Here is a 12,898-nt window from a genome sequence, read left to right on the forward strand (position 1 = left end):
ACTGGAATTATGGAAAAAAAATGTCCTTGGAAATCTGAAAGAAAATTATTTGTTACTTAGAATTTTAAATCGAACCCAATGATCAATCAAATTTGAGGATAGAATACCAATATTTTAAGACATACAATGTCTTGTCAAATTGCCTATCAACAAACTTTGATCAGGGAACCACTGAACAGCGTGCTCCACAACTACACTAGGAGGACTGAGAGAGGAAGAGGGGAACACCCCACAGGTGGAAAGGTGTAAGTGCTCTATAAGTAAGAATTTTCAGGACAAGTGGTTTTTTAGGTGTAGCACTTATGAAAGATAAAAGGGAGAGAAAGCAGAATTGGATAAGGAATGCTTCAGCATATTCAATGCAAATCTAAAACCTGTGAAAGGAAAGAGGGAGCCAAATCCAAATCGGAAGGCCTCAGTTTTGTAGATCTGACAAAAGTCTCTACAAGATTACAGTGGTCATCTAGAGCAAAGATGACTCATTCAAGGAATGCTGCACTAGGCAGACATGGGTAGGCGTTTCTGTCACTACCTTGCCCAGTCACAGGTGGCAGCACCTCAATAGGAGTGTGGCCTCAACTTAGAGGAAAGAGAAGAAAATTAACACCTGAAGGCTGCCAGCCACACTCAGAGCAGCTGGGTGAAGAGTTTTTTTTTTTGTGTGTTTTTTTTAAATATATTTTATTGATATTTTACAGAGAGGAAGGGAGAGAGATAGAGAGCTAGAAACGTCAATGAGAGAGAAGCATCGACCAGCTGCCTCTTGCACACCCCCTACCGGGGATGTGCCCGCAACCAAGGTACATGCCCTTGACCGGAATCAAACCCGGGACCTTTCAGTCCGCAGACGGATGCTCTACCACTGAGCCAAACCGGTTTCGGCTAAGAGTTCTTTCTTGAAGAGGAATCAGAGCAGGGCATCTCCATGTCTGCCACAGAAGATTATTATCATACATGGAGGTAATACTAGAAAGAAGGCATTTTTAAATGTTCAAAGTGAGAGGAGAGATATGTGGAAGAAAACTATTATATAATACATCGCTATTTTCCTTTCTAAACTGTGCACATATTTATTTTAATAACAAATTCAAATTTAAAAAGTCATTCTATAGGAGCTTGTTCATTTACTTCACAATCACTCTATTCTTAGTAAAATAATGACACTATAATGCTAATAAGGATATTGTAACAATGTTAAGGGTATTTCTCAAGTGCCTTACCTTAGCAACATATTCAGTATTCTGAATAGCTAGGACTAATCACTTTAGAGATGAAATATCAAGATTGTTTTATATTAAGGATAAGAAAACGGGATTTTATTAATAGAACTGTGGTGAAAGCAACTGCTTACTTAAGGTTTGATTTTAATTTTTCCTTTTAGGTGATGATTCACACTTATCCAAAAAAGAAATTAAAGGTATAGTATTAAAAAATATTTCAGCCGAGACCGGTTTGGCTCAATGGATAGAGCATTGGCTTGGGGACTGAAGGGTCCCGGGTTCGATTCCAGTCAAGGGCATGTGCCTTGGTTGCAGGCATATCCCCAGTGGGGGCTGTGCAAGAGGCAGCTGATCGATGACTCTCTCTCATCGATGTTTCTAGCTCTCTATCTCTCTCCCTTCCTCTCTGTACAAAATCAATAAAATATATATTTTTTAAAATAAATAAAAAATAAAAAATAAAAAATATTTCAAAACCATATCAACATGCTGCAATGGAGCATTGAAAAGGATTCTTAGAACCAAATGCAGCCAAAAGTAGAAATGAAAGTGCCTTCACAGCCATCTACCAAATTAAAATAGTCAATTGTGTTGTGTTTGTAAAATTAATATCTGATGGGATATGAGGTAGAAGTCTTTATAATTGTGTTATTAGTCATAAAGAAACCAGATAGAAAAATGATAGATAGGTAGATGCTACATAGATGCTAACTAGCTAACTAGATAGATAGATAAATAGATAGATAGATAGATCCTAATGTGAGCAATTTCTGGCATTGGTTCAGCTATTTATTGTTACCACAATGAGCCCAGACTCTATTTTTATGCTCCATCTTCCATGATGTGTTAGTTATCCTTTCCTGGGTGCCTCATGGTTGCAAAATGGCTGATTCACTTCCAGACTTCACACTCCTATTATGAAAGGGAAAGGGGCCTTTTCCTGGAGTTGCTTTGATTTTATGCAGAAAGAGTGTCCATCCCCAGAGAAAAACATCTCCTAGCCAAAACTTGATTAAATGCTTACCCTTTCACCACTCTATTACCATAAGAAAGGATATTACCCTGACTTGTTTAGACCAGTCATAATTTAACCCCTGGAGGTGGGTAGGTATCTACACTTACTGAGATGAAGGGAATCTCTGCCTAAAACCTAGACTGATCAGTGTTCACTTTGCAGAAGAAGGGAGAAGGATAGCTGTTGGGCGTATAAAGGACAAGATGCCTTGTTTGATTAAAATACCCAGAACTGTCTAACAGAACCACCAAACATCTGCTGCTATTCCCAACAACCTATAATTGCAAGTTAGAACTTCTAATTTAGTATGAACAGACAGTAAGAAAAAATGCTTAGTTACAGAACCTGACCTACAGTTGAAGCAATCAGATACTGATCTGATTATCTGCAAATAATGTGAAAAACTGATATGAAATGAGTCTAACTGATATGAAATATTTTATTACCATTTAAAACTATGTTCTATTGCTATAAGACATGGTTAATTTTTTAAGAATTTATTTCATTTGCCTAAAATTGGTGATCTGTATTAATGGGTGTGGTGTTTCTTTTTTGAGGCAATAAAAAATGTTCTGGAATTAGATAGTGATGATCTGTATTAATGGGTGTTTCTTTTTGAAGTGATAAAAATGTTCTGTGATTAGATAATGATGATGGTCATAGAATGTTGTGAATATTCTAGAAACCACTGAATCTCACACATTAAACAGTCAATTTTTATGGTATATGAATTATATCTCAAAAAAATTGGTGCACGCATGTGTGCTGAGTTCTCATTAAGAGGTTTCCAGAAGTCTAAAGTGTGAGGAAGAGCCCAGAGGTGATCTACAGATGAGCACTAGATCTCTGAGGAGATGGAGTCAACAGTGAGGTAATAGATCTGGATCGTCTGCTTCCTTCCAGGCAATTTTCAGACAGTGAAGAGACAGACCCTGATTCATGTGGGCTGTTAAGCTGTTCTACATAAGGCTGGACAACCACATTCATTAATTCAATCAATGAAATGATCAATTTGCTGTCTTTAACTCTTCTCTTCACAAAGCACAACACTGTTCAGATCCTAGAACTTCCAACAGAAGCTATGCATTATCTCATATGCAAGGACCTCAACATCCAATCTATAATTGAGGGAAGAATCAGGCTTGTGGCAACACAGCGGACAGCGGAATAATTGGCTAGGCAGTCAGGGAAGGCTTCACGCAGGCCTGAAGGCTGGGGAGGAACCTGCCACATGGGGTGGGGGTGGGGGGGGACTGTGTGTGTGTGTGGGCGGGGGGGGGGGGGGGGTGGGTGGGAGGAAGGCCACAGCCAGGTCAGAAAGCACAGAAGTAGGAGATAGAATGGTTTGCATGGATGGGAGTAGCTAGAGACGAGGCCATAGCCAGAGGAGAAGGTACTTGAATGAAATATCAAAATTTGGGGCATTATTATGTAAGCAATGGGGTACTATTAATATAAAGGATTTTAAGCACAGAGAATAGTCAGTTCTTTATTTTAGAAATATTATTCTGTGATATGATACAATGGAATATATTTGATAAAAAATGAACAAACTACCCTGCAACCACGTGGTTGAATCTCATAAGCATTACCTTGGACCAAATAAGCCAGAGGTAAAGGAGTGCATACTGTACTTAGATTCCATTTATATGAAACCCTAGCACAGGAAAATCAGTTTATGGTGCTGGAAATCAGAATAGTAGTTGCCAATAGTAGTTGGGAAGGGGTTGACTGAAAGGGGGAACATGTTGGATTCAGGGACATATGCATTTATCAAAACTCACAGAACTGTACACTTAAGCTCTGTCATGTCTGTGTTTGTACATTATGCATAAAACACAAAAGGAAAGAAATCTCACTGGCGTTAGTATGCACGATGGATTGGCAGAGATCAAGGTTGAAGAAGATTAACCTGCCTTTCAATTCTTCTTTGTTATGTATTTCACTCAGGCCCTGCTCAGTCATGTGGTCAATCCACTGCAGGCCTAAGCAGATGAGTCCAAGAGGGAGCTGAAAATACCCAATTTCCAAGTAGCGATTGCACCCCTTCTCTTTCTTAAAAATGAGAAAAATTACACAAGACCCTTTTTTGTTCAGACATAATTCAAATACCTGGTATGTTACTCCTCTTAGAAGCACTAGACTTCAGTTGAATCAGTGTGGAACAATTCCATCTGAACACAGTTTTTAAGGCTGCTCTGAGCCCACAGAGGTTTACACCAAAATGGGACAAGGGCAGACGCTGGACACCCAGAGCCTCAGCAAAGCAGGGTAACTTGAGCAGCCCTCAGCCCAATATCCGGTGCGACAGACAGAAATGCTTAAAGACCCAGATCCTATTATATGAGGTTGAATTCATTCAATTAAACAGCTAAGTAGCTCACTCAGCCCAGCCGCTGGAACACTTTTCTGAGGAGTGCTAAAACAAGGGTCTGAGGGGCAGCTGAAGTTTTCTTTCTCTTGTGTGAGGCCAGCTGGGGTTGCCTAGCACAGGGCCAAGCTGGGGAGGGCCAACATCGCATAATTGCATTAAACCTGCCTGGTCTTTCAAGAAAGCACTTCCTGACCATATCAAGGAGGAAATGAGTTAAGGGGAAGCTTTTCAAATCTTAGGATACCAGACCTATCTATCAACCCCCCTGCCTCAACGCCTCAAAAACACTTTAATGAAAAGAAAATCTGAATTTAGACTCCTCTGTGTAGTGTTAGTTTTGCTATGTTATACTTGGTCTATCCTCATTATGATTAAAGTGACTTTTGTTGCGGCAGCAGGAAATAGATTATACTTTGGAGAGGTAGAACGAGGCTATCACTAATTCCATGTACTTCCTGAGTATTCTATTCTGCTTTCAAAATCCACATTAAAGAGTAATGTCTCTCAAAAAGTCCTCCTGATTCTTTGTTACCACCAACTCAGGCTGTCATATCTCCCTCCTTCATGCTTCCCCAATACTTTATCATTTTTAGGGCACTCCTTCATATGTCCGTTCCCCCAACAAGCAGTTATTGAGTTTCTACCTTCTATTTAAAGCAGCATTGGGCATTTTCACATATTATTCATTTAATCCTCACTATAACCCTTTCAGGTAGTTAATATCATCCCCATTTTATTGAAGACACCTAAACTCAGAGAGCTGAGGAGCAGGATGAAGGTCAAACAGCTGGTACTACAGTACTTAGCTTTAAATCTAAATCCGATGCCCAGTCTGCCTTGAATCAGCTAACACTTGTCTATAGTCATCACTTAGTAAATATCTATTGGGACCTACTATGTGTGAGGCTCTATCTTAAGCACCCAGGATGCTCACATCAAGTCCTGGTCCTAAGAAGAGAGACATATTTCTTATGATTTATTTGAGTACAGCAATCATGCCATTTATTTATTCATTCATCGGATATTTGCTGAGCACTTGCTATATCCTATGTACATCATGCTTAGGCATAGAGAAATGGCAGAGACATGCTTCCTGTCCTCAGGACAGTGTTTGAATAGAGGCACAAGCAGACTGTCACTGGAGCACACAGGGGAGAGTAAATCATTGTGTATGGGAAGAAGGCCTTGGAGAAAGGTTATAAAGAAGATGCTGCCGAAACCAGTTTGGCTCAATGGATAGAGCGTCGGCTTGGGGACTGAAAGGTCCCAGGTTCGATTCTGGTCAAGGGCATGTACCTTGGTTGCGGGCACATCCCCAGTGGGGAGTGTGCAAGAGGCAACTGATCGATGACTCTCTCTCATCGATGTTTCTAACTCTCTATCTCTCTCCCTTCCTCTCTGTACAAAATCAATAAAATATATTTTAAAAAGAAGAAGAAGAAGAAGAAGAAGAAGAAGAAGAAGAAGAAGAAGAAGAAGCCGCCATTGAGTTGGACCATAAAGGATAAAGAGAGTTTTTGATGTTACAAAAAAAAAAGAAAAAAAAAAAAGACAGGGATGGAGGTAGGAATCCTAAAGAGAGTTCTTATGAGCCAGGACACAAAGGTATAAAGCTGCAGGGTAATGTCAGGATAATTTAAATAGTACTCTGTGGCTGGAATGCAGAGTGTGAGGCAGTGAGTAGAGGAAGTTAAGATTGGAAAGTGTACCTCAAATACTGTGCAAAAGAGCATAGATTTGGTCTTACGGAAATGGAGAGATTTCTGAGCAAAGGAACTTATCTTTCTTTGTGTTCCCTGGTGTGTGGCACACTGCCTTATTCTTGGTAGAAGTTTTTAACATTTGTCACTTTCCTGGCACCAGAAAAGACTCTGGCCCCCAACCTGATGCCATGCTCTGTTTACACAAGCCAAACAATGCCCATGCTCTTGCATATAGCAATTTTCTCGCCAACCCCTCTGCCAAGGCATCTCAGATCTTAGAGCAATCTTTCTCTTTTATCCAAGGCCAAATTGCTGCCTCCATGTTATTGTCACTGCTATAGACTCTGCTAATTTCTCCTTGGAGATCAGAAGTTGGTCCAGTGGAAGATACACTACACTGGGAGGTTTAAGGAACCAGGGTTCCTATTCTACAAGGAATGGAACCTTGGCCTCTCTCCTCCATACAATGGATAAATGATCTCTAAATTCCATTACAAACTTAAGAGTGTCTGACTTTAATTTCAGGGTTAATTAGTTAGTTAGGCCAGACAGTGTCTGTATCTGCAAAGTTCTGCTTTAACATGCGGCAAAATCATTTCCTATGGTTGTAATCTGTTTTATTCTCCCTGTATTTTACCTCACAGCTCCAGAGTCTACCTCCTTCTTGTCCATTCTAGGAAAGTTGCCAAGGATGTTTGCATATATGCCTCAGGAGAGTTTTGTGTTGCTAGGCTAGGAACAGAACTTGCTAAAGAAACCCCTCTCTGCCAAAGAGGATCTTCTTTGAAATCTTAAATGCAGTGAGGATGCCAGGCCACTTGTCCCAAATAGGGTCCAGAGAGAAGGGAGCACTTTTCAGGAGAGAGAGGCAGGAATAGCCACATTGAATAGAATTTCTTTCTTAGGATGATCATAAAATTAATATTTTATAGATAAAAGGTAAGATTACTTATTAACAATTACCCTGGAAGCACAAACCTATAAGTCACCCCACATCACCATAAAATCCAAGAAGAAATGTGGTGGCACACCCAACTGACCTACAGAAATCACTATCAATCTCACCTTCTTTCTACTGAGCCCAGATGAGCCTAGGACATTTTCAACTAGTGTTCCTGGCACAATTAATCCATCAGTGTGGGCCCTTGAGTTGAAATCTTATTACCGCAGTTAACCTTGTAATGAAAATAAGGCCTAGTGGATACTGTGGTTCTATGCCCAGATCCCCTCTGGAAACTCATGAACCCATTCCTCGGCAGTTGAATCTACTGTCTGCTGATGGCTAGCGGCTTGACCCTTCAACTAAGCACTGCCCACAGCTTAAAAATATTGCTTTGCCCAAGGTCATATTCTCTCTCAAGTCCAAGGGAGACCAATGACTGGCTGGATGATGCAGGGATGCAAAGGTCAGATCCACCTTGCTTCAATCTGAGTCAAGTCTGAGAGGTCATTTTGGCTCCAGATCAGTGGAAGCCGATAGCAGGGCAGTTTCTCCTTCTACCCAATGTTGACTCCCTCACTTTCCTTCAGAAAATAGCTCTCCAGAGTCCTTTTTAGTCAATCTTCTGCACACAATTGCCCATTTTAAGCTCTGTCTCCAGGGATCCCTATGTAAGGAACCAAACTACCCCTGTATTGTTAGTAGGAAGTAAACCCCTGGACATAAAGAAGACCAATAGGCATGTGAAAAGGTGCTCAACATCACTAATCATCAGGAAAATGTAAATTAAAACCACAATTAGGTATCACCTCACACCTCTCAGAATAGCTAACATCAATAAATGAAAAAAACAATAGGTGTTAATGAGGATGTAGAGAAAGGGAACCTTCATGCATTGTTGATGGGATTATAGGTGGGTGCAGCCCCTAAGAAAAAATATGGAGGTTCCTCAAAAAAATTAAAAATTAAACTACTATATAATCCAGCAATTCATTTTCTGGATATTTATCCACATAAATAAAAAAAATGTTACTTTAAAAATATATATGTACCCCTAGGTTCCATTTACAAAGCCAAGATATGGAAGGAATCCAAGTATCCACTGATAGATGACTATATAAAGAAGATGTACATTTATCACAATGGGATATTATTTGGCTATAAAAATAATGAAATCTTGTCATTTGTGACAACATGGATGGACTTAGACAGTATTATGCTAAGTGAAATAAGTCAAACAGAGGAAGTCAAATACAATATAATTTCACTTAAATTAATTTCACAAAAATGGAATCTAAATGAACAAACAGAAACAAACTCACAGATACAGAGAACAAATTGATGGTTGCCAGTTGGGAAGGGATTTGGGAAGATGGGAGAAAAATATGAAGGGATTAAGGAGTATAAACTTCCAGTTATAAAAACAGTCATGGGGATATAAAGTACAGGATAGGGAATATAGTCAATAATATTTTAATAATCATGTATAGTGTCAGATGGATACTAGACTTATTGGGATGATTAATCACTTTGTAAGTTATATAGATGTGTCATCCTTATGCTATATACCTAAAACAAATATAATATAGTATGTCAACTGTTACTGAAAAAAAAATTTAATAAGACATAAACCCCAAGGTTAACATTTTAATTTGTATCTTAACAGAATGTGTCAATTAGCATATTTTTTTATTCCCACATTTAATTGATAAAAGCTGCACTGGAAAATACATGTTCATGCAATATTTGCAATTAGAAAAGTGCAAGTCTTCTTTTTCTCTGGTCTCTAATGGAAAAAACAAGATTATTATGTGTTTCCACAGCAATAAAGAGGAACAGGAGATCTGGGTTTTGGTTCTGCCTTTGCCAATAACTCACTATGATGTACGCAAATCATTTACTTTGTCTGGGTGGGTCCAAATTTACTTGTCTATAAAATATAGAACTTATTGGAAAAATTATCCAAAACTTAGAAATAAGGTAGAAAGATGGGTCTCACATTCTTTCAGTGTTATCCAGAACAAAGACCATAGATTGTCCAGACGAATGTATTTAATTGCTCTCACCATTGCTATTGATTGAAGATGCCACATTTAGTAAGGTTGCTTATGACTTGGTAGAGTTTTGTCCAGTAGATATGAAAAAATTTCCGTCCATAAAACAGCCACAAAAATTTATGACCTAGTTTTTAAAAAATGTAATCCAATAAACTTACCCTTTCAATGCTTAATATATATACTTGTCTTCTTAAATGTTCTTTGGACCAGTCATCCTCTTAGTGATTCTATTGCTAATTCCTGAGTTGAATAAACTCTCTTATGTGTGGTTCATTTTATATGTGTCTGAGAGATGTTTTACCTTTGTAAAAAATTATACTTTATCAGGCTTGATGTGCTCCATGATAATGATACTGGAAGACAACCTATCTGCACACCTATCTTGAAAACTCAGAGATTTTATGGTTTTAATAGAACACAAAGGCATCTAATACATCATTCTGTAGCAATCTTCTGGACAATGATAACCTCTGAGGAGTAGTCAGTAAGACCAGAGTTATCAGATCCACCAACCTGATAACTGTGGCTGGGGTGGAGTCTGGAAAAAGAGCAGCACAGCAAGGCTTAGTGAGAGGGACTTTCCCAAGGTCTGCAAGGTTCAAAAGTTACATATTACTAAGAGGCCCAGTGCACAAAATTCATGCGCCAGGAAGGAGGGAATCTCTCAGCCCAGACTGTGCCCTCTCGCAGTCCAGAAGCCCTTGGAGGATGTCTGACTGATGGCAGGGACTAGGCCTAAGCTGTTAGTCGGACATCCTTAGTGCTGCTGGGGAAGGTGGAGAGATTCCTGCCAGCCATGAGTCCAGCTCAGGGCTTCTGGCTGAATGGTGCTCCCCACATGAGAGCACACTGACCACCAGGGGGCAGCTCCTGCATTGAGTGTCCCATGGTGGTCAGTGCACATCATAGCCACCAGTTGTTTTGCTGTTGGGTCGATTTGCATATTAGCTTTTTATTATATAGGATGAGATTTGGGACTCACAGCAGGCTTGTCTTACACTAAAGGCAAGCCCATAGCTACACTCCTCACACATCCATGCCATGTCTCATCTGCCTGTATCCTCAATGTATAGCACATATACATAATACATAGTAGACACTAAGTATGTACTCCATGTAATTAAGAATTTTTGAGTGTTCCTAGAGATGTTTCCAAAGGAGCAATCTATCAATTAGTCTCACTTCAGAGCACTAGAAAAGACAGCCACCAGGAGCCAGACAGACCTATGTTCCATCCCATCTTTGCCATTTCGTGGCCAATTTTGCAGAGTAACCTCGAACCAAAAATGAAATCCTGTGAGCCTCATTTTCCATCCTGTCACATGGGATTAATCCTTACATAATTGATTATCCATCCTTGTTCTGAGGATTGAAGTAGAAAAAGGAATGAAGAGCACTTAGCACAACACCTACCCTAAAGGTGGCCCCACTCAGAATGGGATTTTGGTCCTTTCCTCCCCTCTCTGGAAGGCTTTGAGGCCTTGGCCATGTTTCTGCCTCTACAGTGATCAAGGGATGGGAAAATCGCTCTGTTCAAACAGGTGTCACTGTTCTAAACCTACAGTCTCATTTCCTGATCGTGTCTTAATCTGCTCGTCATTGGTGAAAGTTGATTTCTTGCACATTCTTATATCAGTGGGAATTTCTGCCCTTGGCTGACAGGCATTATGGGCTGGCTTTGACATACAGCCCTAAAGGGCCTGAACAGCCCCTATTCTTTCTCAGTCCTGAAAGGGAGCTTTGTGCCAAGGATTCATTAAACTGCACTGCACAGCCCCTTCATAAATGGAGCTCAATAATGAACAGTCGATTTAACTGGAAAAGCTGCTGGAGCTGTTAAATTAAAGGGAAATAAAGTGCACTTTAGACTCAGTCTGCCAGAAGAAATGGTGACCTAAAAGGAAAATCTTTATTTTTATTGAATTGAAGTTTTTAAAAAGTTTAATATGTCCAGGAAGCTTCCTCGTGACAGACAATGAGATGGGAAGACTCAGAACGCAGGCTTGAAATAGGGTGCGTTCTATCCACCACCATCATCCCCAAGGGAGTCTCAGGGGCTCTTAGAGGCTGCAAAGGAATGGTCTAACTTAGAGAAACAAATATCAGGGGGTGTTGTAATTTGTCACACAAGAAGTGGGTTTTTAAAATTTTTTAAAAATGTTTTAAGACGAGGCTTTTTTTTTTCACTCCGAATATTTGAAGGACCAAGAGCCATTCTTTACTTTCTTTCAGGGAAGACCAGTTGTTTCTCATACTCCAGCTCAGTTATATTTGATTTGAGTAGCGCGCTCTGATGTCTGTATAGCACATATACATAGTACATGGTAGGCACTATCCCCAGCAGTGGGAGTGTAGGAGGTAGCCTCTCCTTTAGGTCTGAGGTTTTCACAAGTATGCTTAAGTGCTTCAAAGAACTTTATCTTCATCTCCTCAGTTACAGAATGTCTTAGCATGATAAGCAAGAACCTCTACTCACCTCTGCTGAGATGTATCATTTTTAATAACTCAATGCACAAGAAGCCAAAGCAACTGTGCTTTGTCAGGTAAAATAACCATATGGTCGTCTTACCTTTTCTCTGCTAAGCTGCAATGAGCTAGGAATTCTTAACATGTTCCTCCATCCTTCTTGTTTTCAGATCTTTACATAGAATTTGCTCCTGAGTATGTTACAGGCATTATAGTCCTAGTCAAGGCTGTTTTTTTTTATTTTGTTTTATTTATTATTATTTTTTTTCCTCTGAAGCAACATTTTACCAACAAAAATGATGAAGCCACTCACCTTGGAATTTAAAGAGAAATCTGAAAGGCAGTGTAAAATAAATAAAGGTCCACTTCCAGCTCATTGTTCAGGGTCACTGGAATCCAAGCACCGATTTTCAGTTGCAAAGCAATATGGAAAAGACAAAACTTCCTAAGAAGTTTTATGTTCTCTTTCTGAATCTACTTTATTTTTCATTTTCAAACCTAAGCCATCTATGTAACTTTTTAGGATTCTGCATTATGCAATTCAAAGCTATCTTGAAAATACCCTGAAGTTGAATATATAAACTGGTACATGTATTCATTTTAATAGTAACTATGGTGACCCACTAAATAGTGTTGTTTTATTCTTTGTCCATCTACCACTAATGAGTCACAGTCAACCAAAATAAATTCTGGGCTCTCCACACCATGAAATTCTGGGTTCATAATAAAACTGCAGCTTGTGACCACCCCTGGGATGGATTTTATGCATTGTGAGCCCTAATAGTTATTGGGGTCCACATCTGCAGCAGAGCAAACAAAGTTTCACTCATATTCCATTAAAGATTGCCAGAGTCCAGTCCTGGCTGGGTTCTTCAGTGGTTGAAGCACCACCCCATACACCAAAATGTTGTGGGTTTGTGGGTTCAATTCCAGTCAGGGCACATACCTAGGTAGGGGTTGGGCAACCAATAGATAGTCCCCCCCCCCCCCATTAATCCCATTAATTAAACACACACACACATATAATATCCTCAGGTGAAGATTAAAAAAAAAAAAAAAGATTGCTAGAGTCCAAATTGACTACGCCTTTCTATGTGGATTGCCTGGGCCTGATTACTTCTTG

The sequence above is a fragment of the Pipistrellus kuhlii genome, unplaced genomic scaffold (assembly GCF_014108245.1).
Source record: "Pipistrellus kuhlii isolate mPipKuh1 unplaced genomic scaffold, mPipKuh1.p scaffold_m20_p_9, whole genome shotgun sequence".
Lineage (NCBI taxonomy): Eukaryota > Metazoa > Chordata > Mammalia > Chiroptera > Vespertilionidae > Pipistrellus > Pipistrellus kuhlii.